Source organism: Desmodus rotundus, chromosome 6, assembly GCF_022682495.2.
Source record: "Desmodus rotundus isolate HL8 chromosome 6, HLdesRot8A.1, whole genome shotgun sequence".
NCBI classification, from domain to species: Eukaryota; Metazoa; Chordata; class Mammalia; order Chiroptera; family Phyllostomidae; genus Desmodus; species Desmodus rotundus.
In genome coordinates, this window is record NC_071392.1 from 152441011 (window position 1) to 152467046 (window position 26036).

The following is a 26036-nucleotide window of genomic DNA, read 5'->3' on the forward strand; positions in this document are numbered from 1 at the left end:
CCATTTTCACGATGAGAGAGTTTCATTTGTTTCTCAGCAACTTTTAGACCAAGGGACCAACGAAACTTGGTTATCTGGTTATTGTTTGCAAAAGGTTTTGAGGCTTGTTTTAAAAATCCATTGTTTTTTTCTTGTGTCAACATGTATTAGGACCAAAGGGCTTTGCATCTGGGATGTCCAACTTGCCAGAGTTTGCCTGGAACTTTCCCTGTTTTAGCAATGAAGCCTCCTGGGAAACTCATCAGTCCCGGGCCAGCTGCGATGCTCGTTCACTCCTTATACCCCTGGCGCTGACCCCACTGGAAATCGATTCTCAGCACATCACCCCTTCGTCAGTGTCCCTACACCTTGAAATGAGTCACCAACACGGCCATGCAGTTACGTCGGCTCCCAAAGGCTCCTCATGCCTCTACTGTAAGATGGATGAGCTGTCCCTTTGCAAACACACCTACGACTAAGCTGGTGGAAGCCCTGAACGTAACTGGAATGTTCTAGTGTGCATTCTCCACTTCTTTGTAAGAAGTATTGTGTTTTACTCTGAAGTCTTGACGATGTCATGAATACTCAAAAGGCCAAATAAATAAAAGGCTGTCTCCATAGCAATTGGGGCAGGTTTCTGGTTTCCCTAGTTACACTCTTGAGTGATAACCACCTGGGGTTCCTCCCTGGAACAGAGAGGAGTGAGAGACTCCGGGAAGATGAAATGTGCTTTTGTTAATGGGCCTGAAAGTTATCTCCCACGTCTCTGTTTCTTACTCCTTTTTTTGTTTTGTTTTAAACCAACCAGCACAAGCTGTAGTTAAGTTTATAAGATTTTTCACACTCATGGAGGTTTCAGGAATTTCCCCTCTGGAACTAGAGATAAACTAGCCCAGTGGTGTGAGGATGACCACGAAGCAGCAGCTGGAGGAGACTTTCCTCCTAGGCTGACGCAGGTGCAGGCACCGGAGCCCAGGCAGGCGGGATGCCGGTTTCCATTCACTTACGGGGCGGTAAGTGGCAGGCACTACACTGAGTTGAAGTCACGGATCTCTCCCTGACAGTGCATGGACGATGTGTCACAGGAAGGCAGCGACGGCCCCCCAACACCACAAAGAGCTTTGTTTGCCCTGATAAGCATCACACAGATCTCATATAGAGATGGAAGGCTTTCTTGAATTTACTCACGTTTTCAACCCAAACTAACCTTTGGGAGGCTCTCAATGTTTGCTACCCGGTTTATAAAACGGAAGACTACGCCCCTGTAAATGTGTAGCCATGCGAACAAAGTGATTCGCAGTGGCCCCTGTGGTCCTGGAGGGCAGAACACGGAGTCAGAGATCATTCTCGAGCCTTAAGGTTTTGGGCTCGCTCAGGACCGGTCGCTCCTCTCTCCTTCCTGTTTCTCCCTTTGGGAACGGGAGTGCCCGTTCTGTGCCTGCCCCCCACACTGTGTTTTGGAAGCACAGGTTGGCAGCTGGAGAGCCGTCTCACCCAGAATGAATACACCCCGAATCTCATCCATACCTGATTTCAAAGATATTTAGATGCCACTTTGGACTTGAGACTTTTATGTTGATGCTGGACTGAGTTTGGATCTATTGGGATGTAAAGAGTGTATTTGTATGTGAGAAGAACATGAATGGGGTGGGGGGGTAGGGGCAGAATACTATAGAATGAATGTTTGTATCACCCCCGAATTTATATGTTGAAACCTGTCACCCAAGGTGATTGTGTTAGGAGGTGGTGGTACATTTGGGAGGTCATTGGATCATGAAGGCCCAGCCCCCATGAATAGGATTAGTGTCCTTAGAAAAGAGGCCCCTTCACTGTGATGTGGCCGTGAGAAGACAGCCCTCTGAGAAGACAGCAGACATAGAATCCGCCAGTGCCTTGATCTTGGACTTTGCAGGCTCCAGAACTGTGAGAAATGAATCTCTGCTGCATATAAGCTACCCAGTCTGTGGTATTTTGTTACAGCAGCCTGAGCGAACTAAGAGGCTGTCCAGGCCCCCGAGTCTCAGTACCTTCCCCTATGAGATGGAGATTGTAACACTTAACCCAAAAGGAAGTTCTAAGTATGGAAGTAATGAAATGTGTGCACTCTGAAAATGTATTTGTGGCACTACTTAATTTTCTTTGCTTTGAAATAAATAATATTAAATACAGGAATTCATCTTACATAATCTCTAAATTCTCTTTCAGCTTGGAAGCTATGTGGCCTGAGGTCAATTTCTTATGAGATTCTCAAGAAAAAGTTCCTGTTCATCTTACTTAGATCTTTCTGTGATTTGAGACTATCCCTTTATCCCTTCTTCTTCCGTCCCAGACCAAAGAATCTATTATTTGCGGTATTCAATAAATGCCGTCTGAACTGAGGGTAGCAGTTCTGACTCAGTGCTTTTTGTACTTTTCCAGCTGATATGAGGCTGAAATATGAGAAGCCATCAAAAACCTACACGAAATACAGATTTTCCTCTTACGGGGAGAATGATGTTAACGGGCTCATATTCACAATTCCCACTGCAGAATTTAACCTCATTTCTTGGTGGTCATTTTCAATTAATTACCAATCAAGTAATGTACCGAGCACCTAAAATAATCAAGTGCCATTCCATCACCTACGTATGGGGTATAATTTCTTAGTCCTAACATTCCTTAATCGGTACATAAACCTTCAGGACTCCCTTCACTATGAATGGTAACAACACAATCACAATAATAACTGCATGTAGTATCTCTTTACTATTTTTAGGTCACGTATTGAGCTGAGCTGAGCGTTTTCGATGCCTTATCTGGGTGGCAGCTCCCACCAACACGACCCCTGTTTTACAGAAAAGGCACGTGAGGCCCCGAGGGCTCCATGTCTCAGCTCGGCTCCGAGCCCAGGCCTGTCGGGTGCACAGGGACTGCAGCTGAGGCTGAATCCCTGTGAACAGCCTCGACCCCTCAGCAGGGCGCCGCCCACACCCCTCTACGCAACACGTGGACGCACCAAGTACTAGTACGTTTCACACCTCACTCATGTGGGCTGGTCCTGCCCCCTCCTCCGTTTGGGAAATCCCTTCCCAGCCAGCAAGTCCCTCCTCAGAGGCCACATCATCTATGACACCTTCCTGCACAAACTCAGGCAAAATGAACTCCTCTCCAGAAAACCACCTGGCCCTTTGGCCATCCCTCCATCAAAGCACTTACTTCCCACTGTGGGACTAGTTTCAAACAAACGAGGAAACCAAGGCCCAGAGAGGTTGTGTAGCATCATCAAGAGAACTCAGCTAACACATCAGAAAGCCAGGCTCCTGGTCCGGGAGCCTGGGGGCTCACCCACCTCATTATCCCACCTGTCTCTGACTTTCCAAGTGCAAAGAGGGACACACTATACTATGACTGCATCGTGGTCTAACTCAGTTATCTGAGGCTGGGAAGAAGCTGGAGAAGAAAGTCAAGGTTTTTGTCTTGGCATTTGCCACTGGGACCTCGTTGCTTTCATTGGCTAGCAAGCATTCTTACCCAGGAGGTGTTCGGTGAGGGTGTCCCCTGTGTTCTCCATCAGATTCCCTCGGGTTCCTGGGACACTTGACTTTCCCAGGATCGCTGGCGGCAGCCGACTGATCTGAGTTGCAGTGGCGGGCGGATGGGCAGGCACCTACCCCACACCCTAAGGAGGTGACTGGTCACCTGCTGGGATGTGAAGGGTGGCTTCCTGACCGAGCTGGACCGCACAGTGCTCTCTTGAGCACGCGAGCACGCCCAGGGAAATGGCTGTCTTTGCTCCAGGCAAGTGGCAAGTAGCACGGATTTTATCACTCCTTCCTGGGCATGGCCTTCCCCCATGGTGACACAGGCCTGTCTTCCAAAGGTATAAGCTGTGGCTCCTGAAACACCTGGGCAGCCCGAACCAGGTCGTGCACCAGGATGTGCGGGGTCAGTGGCCATTAGCCAGGCGTCACTCAAAGGTATCTTTGTGGTAGCAGAAGCCAATTAAAATGTGTCTTGTAAGCTCAGCATAAGGGGGATGTCAAGGTCCCTGTAATTAACTGCTGGAGAAAGCACATCAAAACTTAGCACATGGGCAATGCCAAAAACTTCATCCAGTCACACGCAGAGCAGAAATACTCCTGAAAGAGGCCAGCCTCTTTTTCTGTACTATTACTTCTAATGAATAACGAATGCCTGGGCTCTTTGGCAACAGAGGAGCGGGGGTGAGATCGGCCTTGCTCCCACCTGCACCTGCCCCACAGTGCCTGGCACACGGGAGGGGCTCTGTGCAAACCCCAGGGGGTCACAGTGAGGCCCCTTACACCCACGAGGGTGGCTACACCCTCCCGCACTGCTGATGGGATGTCAAATGGGACAGCGGCTGTGGAAAATGATTTGGTTCTCAAATGTACGACATAGAACATGTAGGTGACCCCACAATTCTACTGTGAGTGGCAGACCCCAGAGAGCTGAAACAGGCACGCGAACAAAACTCGTACACAAATGTTCACAGCACCGTTACTCTCAGTAGCCAAAGGCAGAAATGACCCGGATGTCCACCAGCGGATGGATGGGCAGGTGAACAAATTGTGGTGCACACCTAACGTGGAGTATTATTCTGTCACAAAAAGGGGTGAAGTGCCCCCACGTGCTCCAACAGGAATGAACCTTGAAGACATTATGCTATGCGAAAGGGCCAGTCACAAAAGGACACATCTTGAATCAGCCCACTTACGTGAAATGCCCAGGTCATCTTTGGAAACAGAAGATAGATTGGGCGTTGCTAGGGAGTAAAGAGGGATTGGGAATGACTTCTTAAGGATAAGGCGTCCCTTTTCTTCCTCGATGAAAATGGGGGTTGCCCAACACCGTGAATATACTAAGTGCCACTGACTGGTGCACTTTAAAATGGCGAGTTCTGTAATGTCAATTTTACCTAAAAAACAAAGGGGAACACACTCTTTCCTTGACCAGGAGGACCTTCAGGAGAGAGGCACATTGTGAGGGTGATTTCCCTGAGACAACAGCACAAAGGAAGGCGGAGAAGCTGGGGTGGATCTCGCACCAGGCACCCTCAGGCTGCAAGCCCTAATCTGTCTGGTGGGAAAAGCTGTCTCTTGGCATTGGAAGAGCAACGAGAATGAAGGAGAGAAATCGGGCGGGATCCAATGCACCTACTTTGGGGGATTATTTATAGCAAGTTTTAAAACTCTCCTGGCTTGCTTTGGGGAAACTACCAATCACTCCACACTCAGGAAAAAATAAAACTGGTTTAAGCAAAGAGAAGGAAGTCAGTAAAATTGGTAGAAGGGGGGAAAATCACCTGCTCGACTCCCAAGTCAAATATAAACTGTTGTGGAATTAGCCACTGTTTTTTAAAAATCATTTTTTATTTTCCAATTACAGTTGACATACAGTATCATATCTGTTTCAGGCGTACATCCCAGTACTTAGACATTACGTAGCTTACTATGGAACTGCCCCGATAAACCTTCCGTGTTTTCCACACTGCTGCTCTCGCTCCAGCTAGCGTGCAGCTGACTCAGTGGATTGGAAGCTGACTTCCTCATTTTCCTTTTGCCTTTCCTCAGGTTGGTTCTTGGGTTTCCCTGTCCGTGAAGGCTCAGAAGGAGGCCTGGGGTTACCTTGGGGGCAGTGAGGGGCATCTGAACAGCAACACGTCCCTGCCTGGGCCTCGGCACCTGGTGCGATGGGGGAAGGGCCAGGTGAAAATGCAGGGTGGGGGGGGATCATTTTCCCCACTGCTTAGCTCTGAGTTCTCACAGTGTCACAGGACCATTGGGAACAGTCACACTGGTCTCACTGAGCTGACTAAGTCCAAAACAGCTGGAAGAGGCCAGAAGAACAAGTGGAGAAAGGGTCCCAAGGAGCCCGTCCCCACCTGGGGACAAGCTTAGGGGTCAGTTCTAGCAACACACTTCCATGTCTGGAACCACGGCTTCTGGCTTGCGGTTGCTGCTTTTTAGCTGGCTGTATCAAGCCTGAAGTCAGCTTCTGATTCCTCCCCTACTTCTAGAAAAGGGAAATAAAGACATGGCTCACACTTTAGCACTGAGGGTAAGCACGGTGCTGGGGAAAAAGAAACGAGTGGTTCTCTTTTCCCCATTTGCCGGCAGTGGCGTTTTATCTGAGACGGTGTAGTTTAGTGGAAAAAATAAAAACAGTTTGCTTGGGAATCATATGACAAGGGTCTCTGACCTTGCTGGGCTGGCACCTAGCCTCTCTGTTCTAAAATACCCCCCTCAGTAAAACAAAGGTGTGAAACCGGTGATTTCTCCTGTCGCCCCTGCCCCCAGCCTCCTTTAGGGCTGCGGAGCTTCCGACCAGCCCTGGTCCTCACAGGACGGGTTTCTCTTCTGGCTGTTGCAGGCACTGTCCCAGGAGACAGAATTTATTTTTAAGGCAGCATGTTGAGAACACAAATAGGAGTTTCTCCCTGTTAAGAACAGTGAGGATGCGGATGTTCTGATGCATCCCAGGTTTAAACAGTAAGTTGCAAAAAAATGCAAGTATGAATGAAATGAGGTATTAACTTCCGCCAAACTGTTTCATGGAAACGCCCCATACGCAGAACCCTGGGCTGTGCCTGTCAGGTAGAGATTCATGGAGCGTTTCTTTAAAAAAATAAAAATTATGTTTATTGATTTCAGAGAGAGAGAGAGAGAAAGAGAGAGGGGAGGGGAGAGAGAGAAACATCAATGTGAGAGAGAAATATTGACAGTTGTCTCCTGTTCATGTCCCAACCTGGGACCAAACCCACAACCTAGGCATGTGCCCTGAGCTGGGGTTGAACCCACAACACTTCGGTGCCTGGGATGATGCTCCAACAACTGAGCCACCAGCCAGGGCTCAAGCAGCATTTCTTGGGTAAGACTAGCCCAGCTCTCTGGAGCTCCTGGATGGTTACAGGGTTAGAATGGGGGTCAGGTGCTCTGGCTCCCTCTGCCTCGTCTCTGAGCTGTCTCCTTTCCTGGTCAGAAACGGGGCCTCTCTCCCTCCTGTTAGTCACAGAGGTGACTTGTGAAAAGCATTTGGTAAATTTTACAGCAGCCTCAGGAAGCTACAGCTAGATGCCGACTGAGAGGGGGGACGTGGGGAGCAGGGCCTCTGAGCGCGGAGAGGGAGAAAGCCACCTGTGGGCGACACCTCAAGCTGACTGATCTGCCAAGAAGTCCCGTGAGGGACGAGGGCAGAGGATGTACTCGAGGACTTTCCAAGATTCGCCACTGAGGTCCCTTAGCAATGGGCGTCCCCTCTCCCTTCAGAAACGACCTTTGGACTTGAACTACTCTTTTTGGCAAGTCCACCCTAGTTTTACATCCCAGCTAGAGGCAAGTTCCCACAGGGCCTTTGGTTTTGGAAACACGAGGCGCGTTGAGGTTGGACCTGCGGGAAAAATGCTCATTTCCAGCTCAAAAGTGCTGTTTTCTGCTCCCAGACAGTGCCTCGGTCTCTGTTCACAGGGTCCCCTCGAGCAACTCCCGCCCTGGACGGGCATCCAGAGCCTTCTCAAGCCCATGCCTGACGAAACGAGTGTGTTTTCTTACGCTTTCTCAAGCTCCCTAATTCCATTTTTTTCCCCCTTAAAAAATTCCTTTTCAAATTTGTCCACTCAAAGTTTCCATTTCCTCCTAGGTCCCTCCCATCCGTTCCTGGGGCCTCCTGTTGCGGGACTGACCTCGGCAGAGGACACAACACGTGTGCATCCCAATACACTCGACTGGGTGCAGGGGGCTCAGGGTTCGCACGTGACATGTGAAGGGGGGTGACTGCTGCCCAGAGTGGTCTCTCGGCAGAGCACAGACGCGGCCCAGGGTGGGGCAAGCCCAGGAGTCCGGCCACCACCAGCGGTGCCACCTGAGAGGCTCTGCAACCGAGAAGTCGGGACCCACGTGAGCAGAGGAGAGGGTTGGCTAGGCAGAGCTAACATTTCCTTTGGGTGTGATGGATAGCCACTTTGGAGCAATTTCCTGAGCGGATTTTCCCTTTGGTCAGCACTGCGGTGGGCGCGGGGGGCCTCTTTCCATCACGATGTCTCTACGAACCCCTCCGAGAAGAGCGCAGCCCCAGGATTGTGTCTATACAAAAGGTTTGCATTAACCGTAATGAAGCAAATGACAAAATCAATAAAGCAGGAATTGGCGTGGCTGTCATAAAGATGATGTAAAGCTAGGGTTCACGACGGTTATGGAGCTATTTAGAATTGTAATTAAAACCAGCACCATTTTTTCAAGATAAAAGCCCCTTTGACAACCATAAATGCAAGCTACAGGAAATTTTCAACAAATATATTCAAAATTAATGTATGGCACAAAGATGGCATAAATTAACTGAGGATGATCCATAAGCCCGGGCTTCAGGATGTAAGAGCAAGTAAAGAGATTTCGATTTCGCATTTGGTTTTCCAGCAATGTGGTTTTCAATTTTAATCAAGTTAAAGCTTGACAGAGCACTTAGAGACCTTGAGTGAGTGGCATATTTCTGACAACCACTTTTCAATGAGACTGAAATGCTGTCTCTGTATTTGCCCAACTTGAGATCTGACAGCATTTGCTATTTCATGCACCCCATATATTTCAGAAAAAAATCTAGGGAGGAGTGTGTGTGTGTGCAGGGAAGACGACCCTTTTGTTTATTTGGGAGTGGGAGCAGAGAGAAGACGCGGAGGAAGGGGGGAGGAAGGGGATGACGTAACCAAGTCTTCCAGTCCTGAGCAGCTGTTTTCCTTGGATTTATTTTTTTAAGCCCCGATTACAAAGTGTAACACTGAGACATCCTGGGAAACATCCACCTGCCTACCTAGCTATTCATTCACCTCACCTCAGAGCCTCTGCTTGCTTTCAGGTCATCAACACTACCGACTGCTGTGGCCTCCAGTCCTGCTGGAGAAGATGCCAGCCCTCTGGGGGATGTCACCGCGATGGATGCCGCGGGATGTTAGTGTCAGAAGCAAACTGAGAGATCAAAGGGTCCAAGCCCATCATTTGCAACAGAAGAGGAAAGTGAGGATAAGAGAGAGGAAAGTTTCTGAAAATCCTGAGATAGCATTTGGCAGAGCAATCAGGACCTGATCACGAACCCCTTAGGTCACACGCTCTTCAGACAGAGAGAACATACGATACACCAATGGGGAAAAATAAGACAGTAAATGAGACTAAATCACATTTGTCAAGTCTGAAATGTCCCTAGAATTCAGGGGGGCTCGGTTCTTTCAATCCATTTTGTCCTTCAAGTGTGGTGAGGAGGTAGGAATTGAGGAGTCCCAGGAACTTAGGGGTGTATCATCATTATTTTGTATTTTCTGTATTTTATGAGTTTGACATCTTGGTAGGGGGCAGGGTATGGGGGGGCGGGCAGAGCTTGCTGACTGGGGAGAGACTACCCCTCCCAGAGCTAGTTAATTCCTAGAGATAGGAAACAACTTGGCAGTGAACCTGTCATTCATATCCAAACCAACCAATCCTGAGTCCATACCCCCAACCACCTCCTTTTTCTAACTGTCACACACCGAGCAATCACTTCCCTTCCCTATGTCACCCCGTCACCCTGGGCCAGGTCTCAGGCCACTGGGCTCAGCTGCTAAACCCCAAGGCCAACGGGAATTATTCAGCCCAGCCCAGCCCTAACCATTAGCCCTGCCCTGCCTGGCTTTTCCCAAGGAAATTTCAATAAGGGCTGCTGCCCGCACTCTCCCCTGGCTCCTGCTTCTCCCCCTTACTGTGTTGCTCCCTGGGTGGTCCTCTCACGCAGTTTGCCTTTCATTGGCAGGAGAACTCTGGGTAACAGCCCTCCAGTTCTTCCAACAGCCCTCACTTCCCGGTGTTATCAAGCAGTCGCCTTTGTAAATTGAGACCCAGGCTCAGGTCAAAGAGATCCAGGTTTTGGTCACGACTTCTGCCCACTGTCTGAATGACCCTGGACAACTTTAATCACGTTAAAAAAAAGAAAGAAAGAAAAGAAGAGAAAAGAAAAAAGAGGTGTGGGCTGTATTTCCCTGGGAAGTCTCTGGTTCTAATTCCAAGTCCTCAGCTCGACAGGCACAGAGGCCGGCTGCCGCGGAGGAGCCGCACGCCCGCCAAACCACCTATTAGAAAAGCACAGCTTGCACTTCTCTCAGTGGTAAGTGGGCAAAGAAAGGACTTCATTTTAGGAAATGTAATTGAATTACGGAGCTGATTCCAGAAAAGGGTCTTGGATTGGGAGTCCACTGAGAAGGCTGGTCTTCTGCGATGAACAACCCAGCAGAGAACATTTGCACACGCACAACTCAATTATGCTGGGCGACAGAGGGTTCCCAGACTGTGCCTGGGCGTCTTAGTTGCTGGCAAGGTGCAGACACTGTCAGGCAGCTTCACGATGGACCCAAACACAGACATTCAGTGCCAGCCCTCATTTTACAACAGCTTGCGACAGTAAAGAGGACCCAGCAACGTCTGATTCGAACAGTTCAACTTCGGAGACACCTCAAAATCAGAGCAGGACCCTCAAAATAAGACCCTCAAAATCAAAGCAGGAACCCCTCGTTGGGAGGGCTTGGGATTCCGTGTACAGGGCAAGGATGAGCACTGTTCAACATAGGCGCTGGCTAGTGGCAGCGGAGCACCGGATTTGTAACTGGGAGAGACTGGCCTTCGCTTTAGAAAGAGAACAGAAAAGGACCGTCTCTTAAGCAGGGTTACAGCTGAGAATCCTGGCTTTGTGGTCTGTGTAGTTTTCCTGTAGCTGGAAAGGAAACGTGCCCAGGGTGCAGGTTATCCCTGTGGAATATTTAAAACAGGGCATGGGCAGAAAAGGGCAGATCAAAAGGAACAGGCGGGGGCGGAAGGGCACTTTTGGAAAAGCCCTTCTGTTGCCACCCCTGTGAAGGTGGCAGACACTTCAGAAACTGATTATGTCCATTGAGGTTTCACTGCCTGGCAGTGCCCTGTCCCCAGTGTTGTTCTAGCTGTGTCCCCATCGCTCAGCCACACCTCCTCCCCATCCATTTCTCTCTGGTCCATAGCTGCTAAAGGTCCTCTAAGAGAAAGTTTTGACTTCCTTATTGTCTGGCACGCTGAGGGGAAGGAAGAGAAAAATGACCGTCTAGGGACACCCACACTACAAGACCCGCCGGAAGTGTTCGCACACCCAAACAAAGGCAGTCTGTTTCCACCACAGAGCTCGATTTGCAGACAACTAAATCGTGACTCAACATTTGTGTCTCCGCAGTGAATCCAGGCACTGGCTTCTTTCCGTGGGTGACCGACCGCACAGCACCGGGAGCACACTCTGAATTTGGGTGTGGAATCTTTTTGTGGAAGGAAGAGGGCAAACATGTGCGGGGTTGTGAGCCCAATATGCTTAAGTAGACAAAAGCAAAATTCAGCCCCTGATCTAATTGACATTTTACTTGGGCAAGAGAACTGGGGATCGCCCAACGACAGGCAAATTCATTTTCCAAAGGTCATGGGGTTGGCCGCTGGTGATTCGTTGTTGAAACATATCTCAGGGCCAGTCAAGGCCACAGCCAGAGATACCCGTGGAATACAAATAATTCCCCTCATTCAAAACTGTCAGGCAACCCCTGGGTCAATGTGGTGGTACTTATGCAAATGGTAATGATCACAGTGGCCAGTTATGGAGGGTCAACTGTGACAGAGACAGGTGGCGTGGGGCATGGCTGGCTCATGAGTCTTGCGAGTTCTTGCTCAGAAAAAAAGCACACGCCGGTATTTCGTGCAAGGGAATAACACGAAACTGGTGTGTTCCCATTCTTGAGGCTGATATCAGATGGATTTCTTTAACTCACACATTTTTTACACATGCAAATATAGGCACATGAAAAAGGATGTTCGGAGAGCAGCCGAGAGTCTAGTGTGAAAAGCAACCCCCCTCCCCGTCTCCCTCCAGGTCTGTGCTTTGCTTCTCCAGAGGCAATGATGAGAGTTGTCTATAAATTTGTCCATAAACATTTCACACATATATAAAAGCACATGAGGACTACAAGCATACTGTCTTACAAGCAAGCATGGTAAGAAACAGTACCGACCCGCCTGCACCTTCTTTTCTCATTTATCAGCGTCGGAAGCTGTCCTATATCATATATGAAGATCAGTCTCTTGGCTCTTAACTACTCTGTAATAGTCCCATAAATGACACGCCACGATTCATTTAACCAGGGTCCTACTGATGGGCTTTAGAGGGCTCCCAGACATTTCTCTACAAGTGATGCTCACCTATACATCCTCTAGATTTGTGTAAGTTTATCTTTAAAATACGGGGTGAGGAAAAAGGAGGTTCACGGTTGTTTGTGTGGAAAGTAATACAATGATTAATAAATAATAATGCAGGAATAAACGTGGTGTTTTGCATACTCACAACTGTAAACCTCCTTTTGTCCCACCTTGTAAATTTATAAAAGTTCAATCGGTAGTTTAAGGAGTACGTTTATTTTCAATTTTTTAAAAAGATTTTATGATAAATTTTTTTAGAAGGAAAGGGAAGAGAAGGAGGGAGAAGAACATCGATGTGAGAGAAAAACATCTGTCTGTTGCCTCTGGCACGTGCCCTTACCAGGACTAAACCCTCAACCCAGGCCTGTGCCCTGACTGGGAATTGAACCGGTGCCCTTTGCTTTGCTGGACGATGCCCAACTTGCTGATCCACACCGGTCAGGACTGTGCATTTCCAATTTTCCTAGCTGTGGCCAGATTTCTTGATAAGGGTGTTATACAAACTGACATCCCCATCATCAGTGCAAAATATGCCCCCCATCCTGGCTGGTTCAGCGTCCTATAAATTCTTACCAAACATTTGGAAAAGGAAATCTCTCTAACCGTGTCTCATTGCATGCGGAGAGTTGGAGGCCCTGCTGCGGAATGAAGACGGCCATGGCCGAAGTCTGTTGATTAAGGCTTTCTTCCCTAGCTTGCATCAGCTTTCTAAATAATGGGCCACAGACCAGGTCCCCCCTCCTCCCCCCCCTCCCCCCGCCGGGCACCACCCCGCCCCCTGATCTGGTACTTGATGTCATTAAGTAATGTGTGCTCATTGCAGAAATGTTGGAAAACGGATAAAAGAAACTCACTCTTAGGTATTTACCCACGAGAAATGAAAATGTAAGTGCACGTGCATAGCAGTTTCAGTCATGAAAATCAAACTTTGGAAACAACCCTAGTGCCTGTCAGCAGGGGATGGATACGCAGACTGGGCTGTATCACACAGTCACACAGAACAAATCACTGAGAGCCAGAGCAACACGCGGCGGATGAAGGAAGTGCATGCACGAGGCAGTGCACTGCAGGGGGCCCTTCCTATGAACTAGGTCCACAGGCAAAGCTGTATGACAGGAAGCAGGCTGGTGGCCGCCAGGGTGGAGGCACGGGGCGGGGGACGGGCTCTACTGAGGCGCGAGGCACGTTTTGGGCGGTGGGTACATGCTGCATGCTTGTCGAAACGCGCCGAACTGTACAGTTACAGTGGGTGCGTTTACGGAAGGTAGAGAATACCTTGATAAACCTGATTTGGGAAGTGAAAATCACCTAAACTCCTACCACTTACAGTCAGCCTTCGTCAGGACCTTGGTTTTTGTCCTTCGGACTTTGCTTCCCGCCACAGATACACATTCTCATGTTTAAATGCACTTTTCACTTCATTGTTTTAATAAATGAGAACGTATGGTTTGATAACCTGATTTTTAAAAAGAATCTTACAATATGTTGGCTAAATTCCTAAGAGTTTCATTCCTTGTCTCGACATCTCCTTCCTGCCCAGCCCAGCCCAGCCCAGCCCAGCCCAGCGCAGCGCAGCCAGGAGTAAGGGCAGAGTGACCAGGTTGGAGGAAGCGCTGTGAGCTTCGGCCTCTCTTGTTTAATGTGCCTTTTTCTCTCTCTCTACAAGATGTGTGGATCAAACCCGCCTTGGGTGGATGGCGACCCTCTCACTGCCCTCTCCGGGGTTGGTTTCACTCTCGGCTAGTAGGGTGCTCTCAGGGAGGAACCCCAAGAAGGCTCCAAGGAAAACCAGAGGTCCTCCACCCTCCACTGTCTGGGAAACAAAAGCCCCAGAGTGACTGAAAGGGAAGCTTTGTTCCCTGGCTTCACTCCAGAGGAGGCCCGCCCAGTTCTCCAGCCCACTGACAACATTCCAAGGGGTTGACAAATTAAGAGCAACAAAGACTCGGGCCTTGGGCACAAAAGGAGTCTCGCTGTGAGCCACAGCCACAGCCTCCCTCAGACCCAGAGGCACAGGGGAGAGTCCGACAGGATCGACAGGGTGGCCAGACACTTGCTCAGCAGGCCCACTGGGTTTTGTATCCTCCAAACCTCCGAAATCTCATTTTAACTCTACATCAATTTCCTACTATTGTTTTAAGAATAGTTAACAGTTTGAGTCAGATTAACCTGTGGTTCAAATTTCGGCTCTGCTGTGTGGTCTTGGCAAACTACCTAACCTTGCTGAGTCTCAATTTCTTACCTTTAAAAGAGGCATAAAGCCACCTACTCTGCTGGGTTGTTAGAACAATTAGGTGACATAATAATAATTAACATTTGAAGAGCTCAGTGCTAGCTGCTCTACAAACATTACCTCATTTAGGTACTACTTTTAGTTTCCATGAAAATAAAATTAAAATAAAAACAAGCTTGAAGAAGTTAGCAACTTGCTCAAGACCAGTGAGGAGGGTGGGACTCAAGCCAGACTTAGCTCATTCAATGCCAAATCCTCATTCAGCGTGCCAGCGGTTCCCAAATGTTATAGAATCAGCTGGGGGTCGGGTTAAAAACGCAAATTCCCGAGCCTCGACCAGAACTTATGACTCATTCAGTCACTAACAGGACTCAGCAGCCTGTATTCTTAATGAGGTCCAGGAGATTTAGAAGCAGGTGGTCTTCACATCGCATTTTGGAAACCCTGCACACAGCTACAATAAAAGAATGCAATTATCACTTTCACAATTACTACTTTAAAAAGCAAAGGGAGAGAAACTCGGGGGGGGGGGCAGGGATAGAAGAAGGAAGGGGACTACAGGATTTGTGAGCGCTGGACCCCGGCTGGTTTTCAGAGAACAGGCTGCTGGGGACAGGGAAGAGACAGTGCTGGGAGAGCAGAGGCACAGAGACTTCCTCTCCACACATCCAGACCTATCTATCTAAAGAAATAACCGTGAGCCAAGCGCAAGGATGTGCCAGTCCTTTGGGATTTGCAGGCTTTGGATGCTGGGGTATGACTTTGAAAAAGCACGACAAGGGCACTCACTTCGGGAATAGGCCGGGGCCCCCATCTACTGATGCAGCAAACCCAATTCCTGACAGAGTATTTGGCCTGAAAACACTACGGGATGTAAACGAAATGCAAGTTCAGGTCCAGGGACAGCGCTCTGTCAGCACAGTTAACAGTGATGCAATGTAGTTTCAGGTGTATCTGTCCCCACATTTGTCTGTCTCCAGCCATCTTGATTGCCACCACAAGAGTCACTCTTTCGGGGCCTTTGGACACCGGTGGATTTCAGCTGGCTTAAGGAAGCACGGGGAAACATCAGTAAGTCCTGCAAACCCATCAGCAAGGATGAGGTTACTGACACACGGGGCTTCCGGAAAAACTGCCAGACCCTTCCGTTCTCTTCCGCCCTGAGGCAGGTTCTCCTGGGGGGGAAGGGGGCACCTTCTACCTCTGACCCATAGGTGGTGTGATGTAGCCGGTCCTGTGGATCCACAGTGTGTACAAAGGTTTTGAGCTTGATGCCAACGTTTCAAAATCAGATGATTTCACACAGAAATCTAAAGATGCTTCTTTTAGACAGATGGACAGAAGCTGTGGTGGCCCCGACTATATGCACCCGCTGGGACCGACCGGCAGTGGTGGCGCCTGTCAGCCACCCTGCCACCACCCTCTGGACTTGCTGAATGGCCCTCGCCCTGAGTCCCGGGTCATTCCTCGGCTCCCAGCATGTGAGTTTGCAATGCCTCGTGGGAGGCTTTGTCGTCAGTACACTGGACCCGAGAGGACAACCCAACAAACGCCCAGATCCTCCCTCTCTGGCTCCATATGCCGACCATCCAAGTGCGAGAGAACCGTCTGCATCAAGGAGGGCGGGAGGTCGTGTTAGGACGGGGGTGGGGGTGGGAGGCTATTAATATTTATTGAGCATCTACTTGGTGCCGCACTCTGTCTGAAGTCCTGTCCATGTGTCATCTCACTCAGCGATCACACGGAAATTTATGGCTTAGTTAATGGTCAATCATCTTCATTTTATTGAAAAGGAAATGAAGGCTCAGACGGGGGAGCACAAAGCACAGAGACGACACCCCAGCTATCGTGCTGGAGTCTGGCACTCCCTCCAGGGTAGTTCGTCCTTTAAGACAGCTCTGCACGACTGGGACCCTACAGGGGTGCCCACCGTTTTGGCGTCTCTGGGTCACACTGGAAGAAGCAGAGTTGCCTCGGGCCACACATTAAGTACACGTAACCACAAATAAATCTCATAATATTTTAAGTAAAGTTATGATTTTGGGTATCCTGGGCTGCATGTGGCCCGCAGGCCACAGGTTGGACACCCCTGGAGGGGACTAGGCTTGTCGGACAAGAGGAGCAGGCCTGCTGGGGACAGGAGAGCACACGCCATCTCTAAGGGGAACGTGGAGACTCAGCTCCGGTCTGTCGTTGCCACGCAGGACTGAGCATCCAGTGGTAACACATCTGGTTTTTTCCAGAGAAGCTGGAAATCCAGATTTTTCAAGTAAAATGTACTGATTTTTGAAATGTCCTGTAAAGAGGAAATAAAAGCTCTCTGGAGGAGGGATTTTGTTCATAGTTTCAATTTTCATTAAATGCTTTTCTAAGCTTAGGCAGCATTCCACAGAGGTCACAGGTTCTAGATTTAAACTCTCTGGGTACAAATTCCAGCTCTGCTGATTATTAGCATGGGACCCTGGGTAAATCACTTCACTTCTCTGCCCCTCAGTTTTAGCATCTGCAAACTGGTTGTCATGGGATTAAAGGAGATAATAGGTAGAAATGAATAAGAACGGTATCTGGTACAGTGTCAGGGCTCTATAAGAACTTTGTACCTACTAAGAATGTCTGTTTGAGGCTACTATTCCTTTCTTAAGACAGTCTCTGTTTACTCTTTGTAGGGGTGAGCGGTGGGCGGTGGATATGAGCATTTCGGGTTATATTATGGGCTTTGAGGGGTCATAGAACACATACCCCATCCTTGAGCCCAGAAATGGTGCTGCCTCTAGGAGCAGAATGAAACAGTGCAAACTGTCACAGTAAAATGCTAATCAGCTATACAACCTCAGAACTGCTGCTGGAGCATGAGCTGTGGGAGCCAGCCTTACCCAGTGGGTACTCATGTGTCTGGCAAGGTAGTTTTCCTGGCAGACACAGAACCGGAGAACTGATCGTCGGCATTTAGAAGTAAGTTAGGTTCACGCACTTGTGCCTGGGGACTGGTGAGAGAGAGCTCTAACGGAGAGCGTTAGCAATGGCACAGAAGAGCTGTCGGTCTAAATGGACACATCGTTACAAACTGCCCGTCTACAGAGCTGCACACCTGTGGCAGACGCCGAGGTGCTTCGCTGTGGCGGGCACCCTGCGCATGGATTTGTCAGCTCCGATACAACGCGGCGCTCTGAAACACCAACTCCAGTGAGCGACCTGCACCCGCCACAAGCAGTGTCACGGCTGAGATCTCAGGCTCTGAAAGCCACCGCCCTGTGCCCTGCACACACTGCTTCTTCATCCACCGAGCAAATATCTTGTGGGCGCTGTGACCAACCAAGTCTTTCCCCCTGAGTCCTAAAGAATGCTCCCCCCCAAACCACGAGCAGGGAGGTGGTGCAGAGATGCTGGCTACACTCAGACCCACTGCAGAAATGTCTAACCCGTCCCGAGGATGTCCGAAAAGTTCAGAAGCCCTCAGCTCCATTCCGGAAAATGTCTCCTGGCCAACATCCGAAGTTCTCTTTTCCTTTCCCCCGAAAGAAGGTAAGTCCAGTCTAGATCCTCAACCTGGGTGTCTGGCTTCTTGGCGCAGGGATCTGGTGTTACCCTCACCCCCTTTTCTGCCACCCCCCATCTGGCCCTGGCTGCTGGATTCTGCCACTGAGTTTGTCTCAACGACAAAGTCTGGTTCCTCCCTGATAGTAGATGGCCTCGAAGAATCATCACACTTTACGATGTGAACTGATCTGAAAGATCAATGATCTAGTCCAGGGATGTTCAGAGCCTCGCTGGTTTGTTTTCGCATAAGCCTCTTCGTTACACAAAAATCTCACAGTGAACCCTGCTGTCTGACAGAGGCAATTCAAAACTTTATCAGGATTGAAAAGTAACTTTTCACTTGTGGGTTCTTGACGCACTCAAGTTTCTCAAACACATGCTGAAGTTCCCATGACAACACGTCCAGGGGTGCTGTGACAGAGAAAGAAATGAAGACCAAGAGGGTCAGCGGCCGCCTGAGTGGTACGTGTTTCTTATTGCTGCTGTAACGAAGGACCACAGAGTTAGTGGTTTACAACAATAAGAGTGTATTTCCTTAGGGTCTGGACATTGCAAGTTCTAGGTCAGTGTTGCTGGGCTCAAGTCAAGGTGTGAGCAGGGCTCTGCCAATTCCAGCAGCTCTCGGGGACACCTGTTTCCCTGCCTTTTCCAGGGCAGATTTTGTCCTCACTCCCTGCCTCCCATGGTCTTTCCTCCCCCAGCTTCCAGTGCCTTCTTTCCTCCCCCGGCTTCCAGTGTCTTCTTTCTCACAGAGACTCTCTGGTTATATGGGTCCACCTGAACAACACAGGATAACGGATCCGTCTCAAGACTCTTAATTTAATCACATTGGCGAAGTCTCTTCTTTTGCCATGCAGGGTACACAGTCACATGTTCCAGGACCACGGTGTGGACATCTTTGGGAAGGGGGCATTACATTCAGCCTGCCCCGAAGCAGGCAGCAGTTGATGGAAGAGCTGTGACTAAACCCAGGACTCCTGGGCTCTTCTGGTCCTCTCTGTGTCTTGATGGGGACAGGAGGAGGGGTGGGACCAGGGTTGGGAAAGAACACTCTTTTCCGCCCCACCCTACCCCAAACGTGCTTTGTACCTGGCCTGTTACAAGCCATGGCCCCAAACAGGACAGCCCCACTGGAAGAAAGAAGGGACGCACAATGAAGTTAAATAAAAGGAAGACTCCGGTTGCCTGGAAGGAGGGATGCTGTGTACAGTCTTTGTCTGCGGCACATATATCCCCTTAGGAGGGGACGATTCAGGCCATCAGACGTCATGACCTGAGCCAGAGGAACCCTCCGAGAGGGAAGAAAAGCAGCAATGTAAGGGTCAGCATGAGCCTCCAGCCCGAGCACGAGGAGGGTAATACCATTTCCACTCACTATATGGGGAAGCTAAGGCTGGGGAGGAGTTACTTAATCGCTTATCACAGAAGTGGTGAGAACTAGGGTGGGACTGCGGAGAGCTTCACCACTCTCTAAACATCCTCAGAGTTCATGCCGAGTTTAGACACAACTCCAGGCCCGGGCAGGTTCTTTGACTCAGGGGTCTTCTCTGAAGAAGAAGGAATTCTAATGCTCCAGACTCTGGCTGTGTGTCGGGAAGCTGGGGATGCTCTTGCTGATCTGCTCTATGCACTTAAACTTGTGGGGTGTCACTCATCTCTCAAAGAAGAAGAAGAGAAGATTTGTGTTGTTGGGAGTCTGGAAATTGAATAAATATATAAGCTATTGTGAAGGACTGTGATAAAGAAATCAAGTCTGACTCCCAAACTCATACTTCTGTAATCGCCACACTGAATGGCATCCGATGAGACACAAAGCCAGAACGTCGATAGCTACGGGAGTCTCCAAGTTGTTCCCTTCAGTACAACATTCCCTCCCCTCTTCTTCAGCCCCTTCCGTTTCTCTTTGGAGTTAAAAATCTACAGGCAAAAGCCCAGTCCAGTGGTGGATGTTTCAAGAGACTGCTAAGCCCAACTCTGAGGAGCCCAGAATCACTGCACCTTCTTGTAGGGGTACAGGAAAAAGTGGGGATTCTGTTTTATATATTTGGGTTTTTTTTAAAAAAGATTTTGCTTATTTTTAGAGAGAGAGGAAGGGATGAAGAAAGAGAGGGAGAGAAATATTACCATGTGGTTGCCTCATGCGCCCCCTACTGGGGACTTGGCCCGCAACCCAGGCATGTGCCCTCACTGGGAATCAAACTGGTGATCCTTTGGTTTGCAGGCTGGCATTTAATCCACTGAGCCACACCAGCCAGGGCCAGATATTTAAGTCCCTTGCTTGTTGTGGATTTAGTGCTCAGAGGGGTTAAGTATCTGTGATAAGTTAAAAAAGATTTTTTGTCTATAAACAGAAATGTCCCAGATAATACAGTTTACTGCTGGAGCTAGATTAATGGTCTATATTATTCTGAGAAAAAAATTTAATGCTTCTCTAGGCTGCTTCTTGCTGTTTTGCATTTATTCTTCTTTGCTCCTGGACATAGCCATGTTGTTTCATTCATGGCTTGGCTGCTAAGGGCTGGAGTGTCTTTGTTCTGAAAGTCACCCATTTATTCAACGTTCCTTTGAATGACTACTGCGTCCCAGGCATAGCACCAACTCTTGCCAATACAACAGTGAAAGGGCAGACTTGACCTGTTCCTCCATGTAGCCTGCAGGCTATTGAAGGAGAAAGACGACTGAGCAGACAGCTACAAGTTACAGTGGGTGTTACAAAGAATACTCAAAGCCCAGCAGAGGATCTCTAACACGGCCTATAAAACGGTGTCACCAGGGCAGGAAGGGATTACACCTGTCACCTGCACAACTTCCAATTCCAGGATGGGACACCTATCGCCAGCATCTCCTTGCCATTGGATAACAACACCGTCTCATATCTTTTCCAGACACATCAAGTCCAACACCAGTCTCTTCTGCTCGTTTTCTCATTTCAGGAGATTTACCTGAGTGTATCCACGGGGGCTCACTGAGCGCTTACATGGCTGGCCGTGGCCAGATGGGGCAGAGTGCTCTAGAAGAGTGTGCATCAGACTACGTACGCCCTTTGTGCAGCTGTTTGCCTCCCTCTGCACGCGAAACTTCTCCAGAGCAGGGACTGTGTCTTATTCACCCTTTTATTTCTAGGACTTGCTTTGGGCCGGGCAACGGTCAGGGCTCAGTGATGCAGTGTGGAAGGAAGAATGGAAAAATGGAAGGGCAGAAGGCAGAGAGGGAAGGAAAGGAGGAAGGAGGGAGTCAGAGAGAAAGGAGGAGAGGCAGGCAGGCTGTCGCCATCCCTTTCTGTAGGCAGCTTATTTGGGTGGCACTCAGCAGACTGGGGTCCGGTCCAACCTCCTCCAGCGGCACTGTGAGCCTGACGTGCTCGGCCAGGAACGCCAAGGAGGAAAGGCTGGAGAGCCCACCGCACCCAGGACGGCGATAAATCAGCGTCTGTTTGCCTCCTGTGAGCAGATTTCCCCAAGTTCCTCTTCTGCGACGCAGTGTCACTTTCACCGTGAGAGGCAGGTGCTATTCCCCGGTTGGCATCCACGGGGATGCCTTGCACTGGAGGCCGCCTCTGTCTGCCTGATAAGCCCTAGTGACGGGCACTCCATTCACCGACCCGCTCAGTCGAGGTCGGCTCAGTCCCTCCTCCTCAGGTCTCTGTGGTCAGACCCTGGCTCTTTTGCTCCTCTGTGCCAGCCTGATTCAGGTCCCCATCGTCTCTGAGCCGCCGTGTGGTTGCCCCTCTGGCTCACTGAGCTCCAGCCACAAATCTCTGGCAAGTGCTGACTCTTTTGCACATCGCTGTGCCTTTGACAGGCTGGTGATTTCTCACATGCTGTTGTTTCTGCCTGGAACGCCGTTCCCCTGGAAAAACTCCTGCTCGTCCTTCAAGACCCAACCTCAGGTCACTTGGTGGGTGAAGACAGAATCGGGCCTCTTGGCAGCTCCAACAGAGTCCTGCCCCTCTCCTGCCATGGCCTGATGGCTGCCTGTGAGTCCTCCGAGTACAGACATGGTGTCTTGTTCTGTTTATAGTACTGTTTTCATATTAAACATTTCAACAGTTGTGCATGATTTCTGTATGTAATAGGACAACTGCAAACACTTGAGGAATGAATGAACAAAGACATTCCTTGGATATACTTTTAGTCCACCTTGCTCTCTGCCATGAACCATTCGGGCACCAGGGATCCCACAGTGACTGAGACAGGCAGGGTCCCTGTGTGCCCGTGTTCGTTCTGAAGTGCAACTGGGTAACGGTATGGAGAAGAGGGGTGGTGGGTGCCAGGGAGCTGCTTTGAGTGGGTCAGGGAAGGCCACTCTGAGGAGGTGACACTTGAGCTGACATCTGATGGATTGGAAGGAGCCAGCTGTGTGGAGGTCTGAGCGCTCAGCATAGCCCCTGCAAAGGAAACAGCAGGTGCAAAGGCCCTGAGGCAGCGAGGAGCTCAGTGTGTGTGTGAGGGAAGAAATGGAGCACGGGAAGCAGGATACCAGGGAGAGAGGAGCCAGACCCACACATACAGCCTTGCGGGGCGTGGCCAGGGGTGTGTGAACTCTGTTTCGGGTGCAGCCACAGAAGGAATGGTTGTGGCGATTAGCAGACCTGGGAGGCTGACTAAGGAGGCTTCTGGTCCCTCCTCCCACCTCCCTCCCCCTCACAGGAGATTACTGCCTGCTCACTGGGGCAGAGACAGCCCTCATTAATCTCAGGAAGCGGGAGGGCAGTGCAGCAACTGACTGACTAGAGACCACAAAGGCCGCCTGCCTGGCTTTGTTTTGAAACCGTCAATTCCAAATTCTGCGAGCTGGCAGAGACAGGGGTTATTGATTTTCCCTTCCGGAATGCATGTCCTACAGAGTCCTCGCAAATAGAAACCGAAAAACTGAGGAAAACATAACTGCTGAGAAAGACAGGGCAAAGGGACATTTTAAAAAAACAATCTATACTGGTTTTTGTCTTTTTCTCATTATGCTTTGTTGGATTGTGGCTTGTCATCTCTCTCTTTTTTCCAATTAATTTCTTCTTTTCCTATCTCTATGTCTTTCTGATTATTCTTTCTGTCTCTCACCCTCTCTCCCCCAGCTCTCTCTCCCTCTCTCTCTTTCTCTCTCTCACTCTTTGTCCAGAGCCTAGCGCAGCGCTTACACACCGCAGGTGATACTGGTGTGCTGAATGTTGCTCTCTCCAGGTCAGACTCTCTTGTCTCTTCCAGACAGGCAGCAGAGTGGGACCAGCCCGCAAAATCTGTTTTTAGTAATTGCATACACTGGTATCCCCAGCTAATTACTTTCTCTCTCTTCTCTGGAGAAGCAGGAAGCAATTAGGGGTCTCCCTCTGCTGCCTGGGGGGCAGGGCACCAAGTCCCTTCAGCACCAGTGTGACAAGGGTGGTTCCACATTCCCCCAGGGTTCCAGAGCCACCTGCCTGCGTCCTCTTGGCTCTACTCAAAGCTGCATTCATGCCATTTGCCTCTGCGAACCAGGCCTCCACCCGCCAGCAGCCTCCTCTGCTACTTTTCCCTCCTCCTGCTGCTGGCAAGGCTGAGCGAGGAGGAGTCTGCATGCACAGACGTCTCTATGGATAGAGACCAAAGATGGCTGGGCGTGTGGCTAAGGGCCGGCTTGGTGCGGGGAGCAGGGAGAAGCCCATGCCCAGGGGTGTCTGCTGACTTTTACTACATGGTACACGCTGGTGGAAACTTAATTGTATCACCTGGAAAATGGGGGATATCACAGACTTCCTTCTCGGAGGAGAATGTCAGGGCAAGCAAAGAAAATCCATGTCAAAACTACAAAGTTAAAAAAAGTAGAAAATCCTTGATGTTCTCCTCTTGGTGAAGCACATGGGACCGTGACAGGCCTAGCTGCAGTCCCTTCACAACCTGAGGGTCCCACAATGTATCTCCTACTCCCATTGCACTGAAGCAAGGGAGCAGCGCTGTGGCCCCAGCTCACACGAGGTGACGGCGAAGGCCTGGGCCTGGGCAGTGGTCCTCACGCTGAGGGTGATGATGGGGACGGACGCTCCTGAGATTCGAAACTTGCTACTCGTCACTCACAAGAGAGGCGATCTATATGTGGGTAACTGAGGTCTAGTAGGAGAAGGAGTGTTTCCTGAACTTCATTTCTGCAAAATGTCTCCTATGTTACACGTATGGATGCAAATTTAATACAACTTCCATCATTGCTTCCACCCAGATGTTCCCCTCCTTGAACTTGCTCCTCGGTTCCAGTCCCATATCACTAATTATCCACGTGACCTTTTCTCTTAAAGCTATAGGTTTAGTGGAACTGCCCCTTATTGGACACATTATTACAGCTGAGGCCTGCAGACAGAGCCGTGGCTCACAGGCCCAAGTCCTCGACCCAGCAGGAACCAAATGGCATGTTAGTCACCAGTTTCTGAACACACAGGAGACGCTCCACTCACATTGTCCGTGGAAGGCTTGAAAGCACTCCAAACCCAGCTCGTGTTCCCCCAGCCTGGTGCCTCCTTCTGACCTTTCCATCTCCATGGACCGGGAGCTCCAAGAAGGCAGAGCTCACAGATCTATGCATTTCACTTTCTTTGGTTTCCCCAGGAACTGGCACCGATAGGCTCAAAAAATATTTTGATGGCTGCCCGGATGAATGACTGTGAGGATCTGCCAGCATTCTCTGCACTGTCAGAACTTGGGACGCATCATTTTCTACTTTTCTCCCCCAGCTCCCGTGACTCACCATTTTACCAGTTCCACTGAGCTGGTCCCCATAGGTTCCCCCTTCCACTTCTGATGGCTCCCTCCCAAGTGCTAGCCCTGAGCCCTCATGGTGAACCACAGCCTCATCTCCAGCCCGGCCTTTCCTTTTTCTGCCTCTCCCTGCCCTAGGTTTCCCTTCCACAATCCTTGTTCTCATCACGACCTTTCCCAGGCAGAAGCCGGCCACATTCTTAGTGTCTGCATCTAAAGTTCATACTCCCCGCAGGCGAGCCTCATTACCACCTGGCCTCCTCTTTTCTTTCTGACCTTGTAACCTGCTAGGATGCCTCATAACCACCCCCTCTCCCACAAGATGGCTCTGCGTGTGTCCCTTGAAACACACCTTCCGCAGGTTCGCCTCCACACTTTGCACACACTATCTGCCTTGTTTATGCTGAACGATGATTGGAATTCACAGTGTAAAGTCTTTACAATTATAACAACCCAGAGGAATACAGCTGTAACAGCAGCTAGAGCTTTCTAAATAACTTCCACGTGCCAAGCAGAGTACTAAGTTATTCAGATGCATTATTTTACTAACCTTCACAAAAACCCTAGAAGGTCAAGTATAATTCTGATCCTCATCTCACATGGGAGGAAACACAGGCTCAGAAGTGTCAAGTAATGCACGTAAGGTCGCAGACTCGGTTGGCACACCGGACGGCTGGAAATCAGGCACAGATCTGCCAGACCCCGAGGTGAGGATACTAACCTTTAGGAAACACTGCCCAACGCTATTTTCCTTCTCTGAGCTCTGGGAGTCCTTTACCAAGCACAGCCACTTTTAGTGTGGATTGTTAAACCACAGAACGTCCTCTTGTACACCCGCGTTTCTTGCCCCCAGTTTTACTGTAAGCCACCTGATAATGTGAATTATGGGACTTCAGGGACTTATGGGTTCTGGCCAACAAATGTGCGCTGACCGGACCGATTAGGGATGTGAAGTGAGTCATCCCCCTTCCGTTTTGTCGGTTAATCCATCCTTCAAGCAGGGCTCTACTTCACTCCCCTCTCCTCCCAAGTCCACACGCTGAGCCTGGTAAAGACCTTGCTGCTGTCCCGACCCTTGAGTCGTGAGCGTCTGCCTGGCCCAGACAAGGAGGCACTGACAGTAGATCCTGAGTGACTCGGGAGCCCGCGCCCACAGAACAAGGTTCAGGGTGTTACAGGAGAACAACGACAACAAACTCCACACCCCCAGATACTTTTGAGAATCACTGCGAGGCTTAGTTGTCTTCCTGAGAATCAAGAATGTGGTAGCAATTACAAATGACAAAGGGTACCAGGCCAGTTCAAAACAGAGCGATGGAACAGCCCCCCTCGGATTGCAGCCAGGGCCACAGGAAT

The 26036-nt window shown here is 49.8% G+C and overlaps 1 protein-coding gene across 1 annotated transcript in view; it reads right to left on the bottom strand.

The window, feature by feature from the left end:
- Window positions 1-26036, bottom strand: part of SLIT3 (slit guidance ligand 3) — a 509645-nt gene that overhangs the window by 126841 nt on the left and 356768 nt on the right. The gene's annotated exons all lie outside the window — the stretch shown is intronic.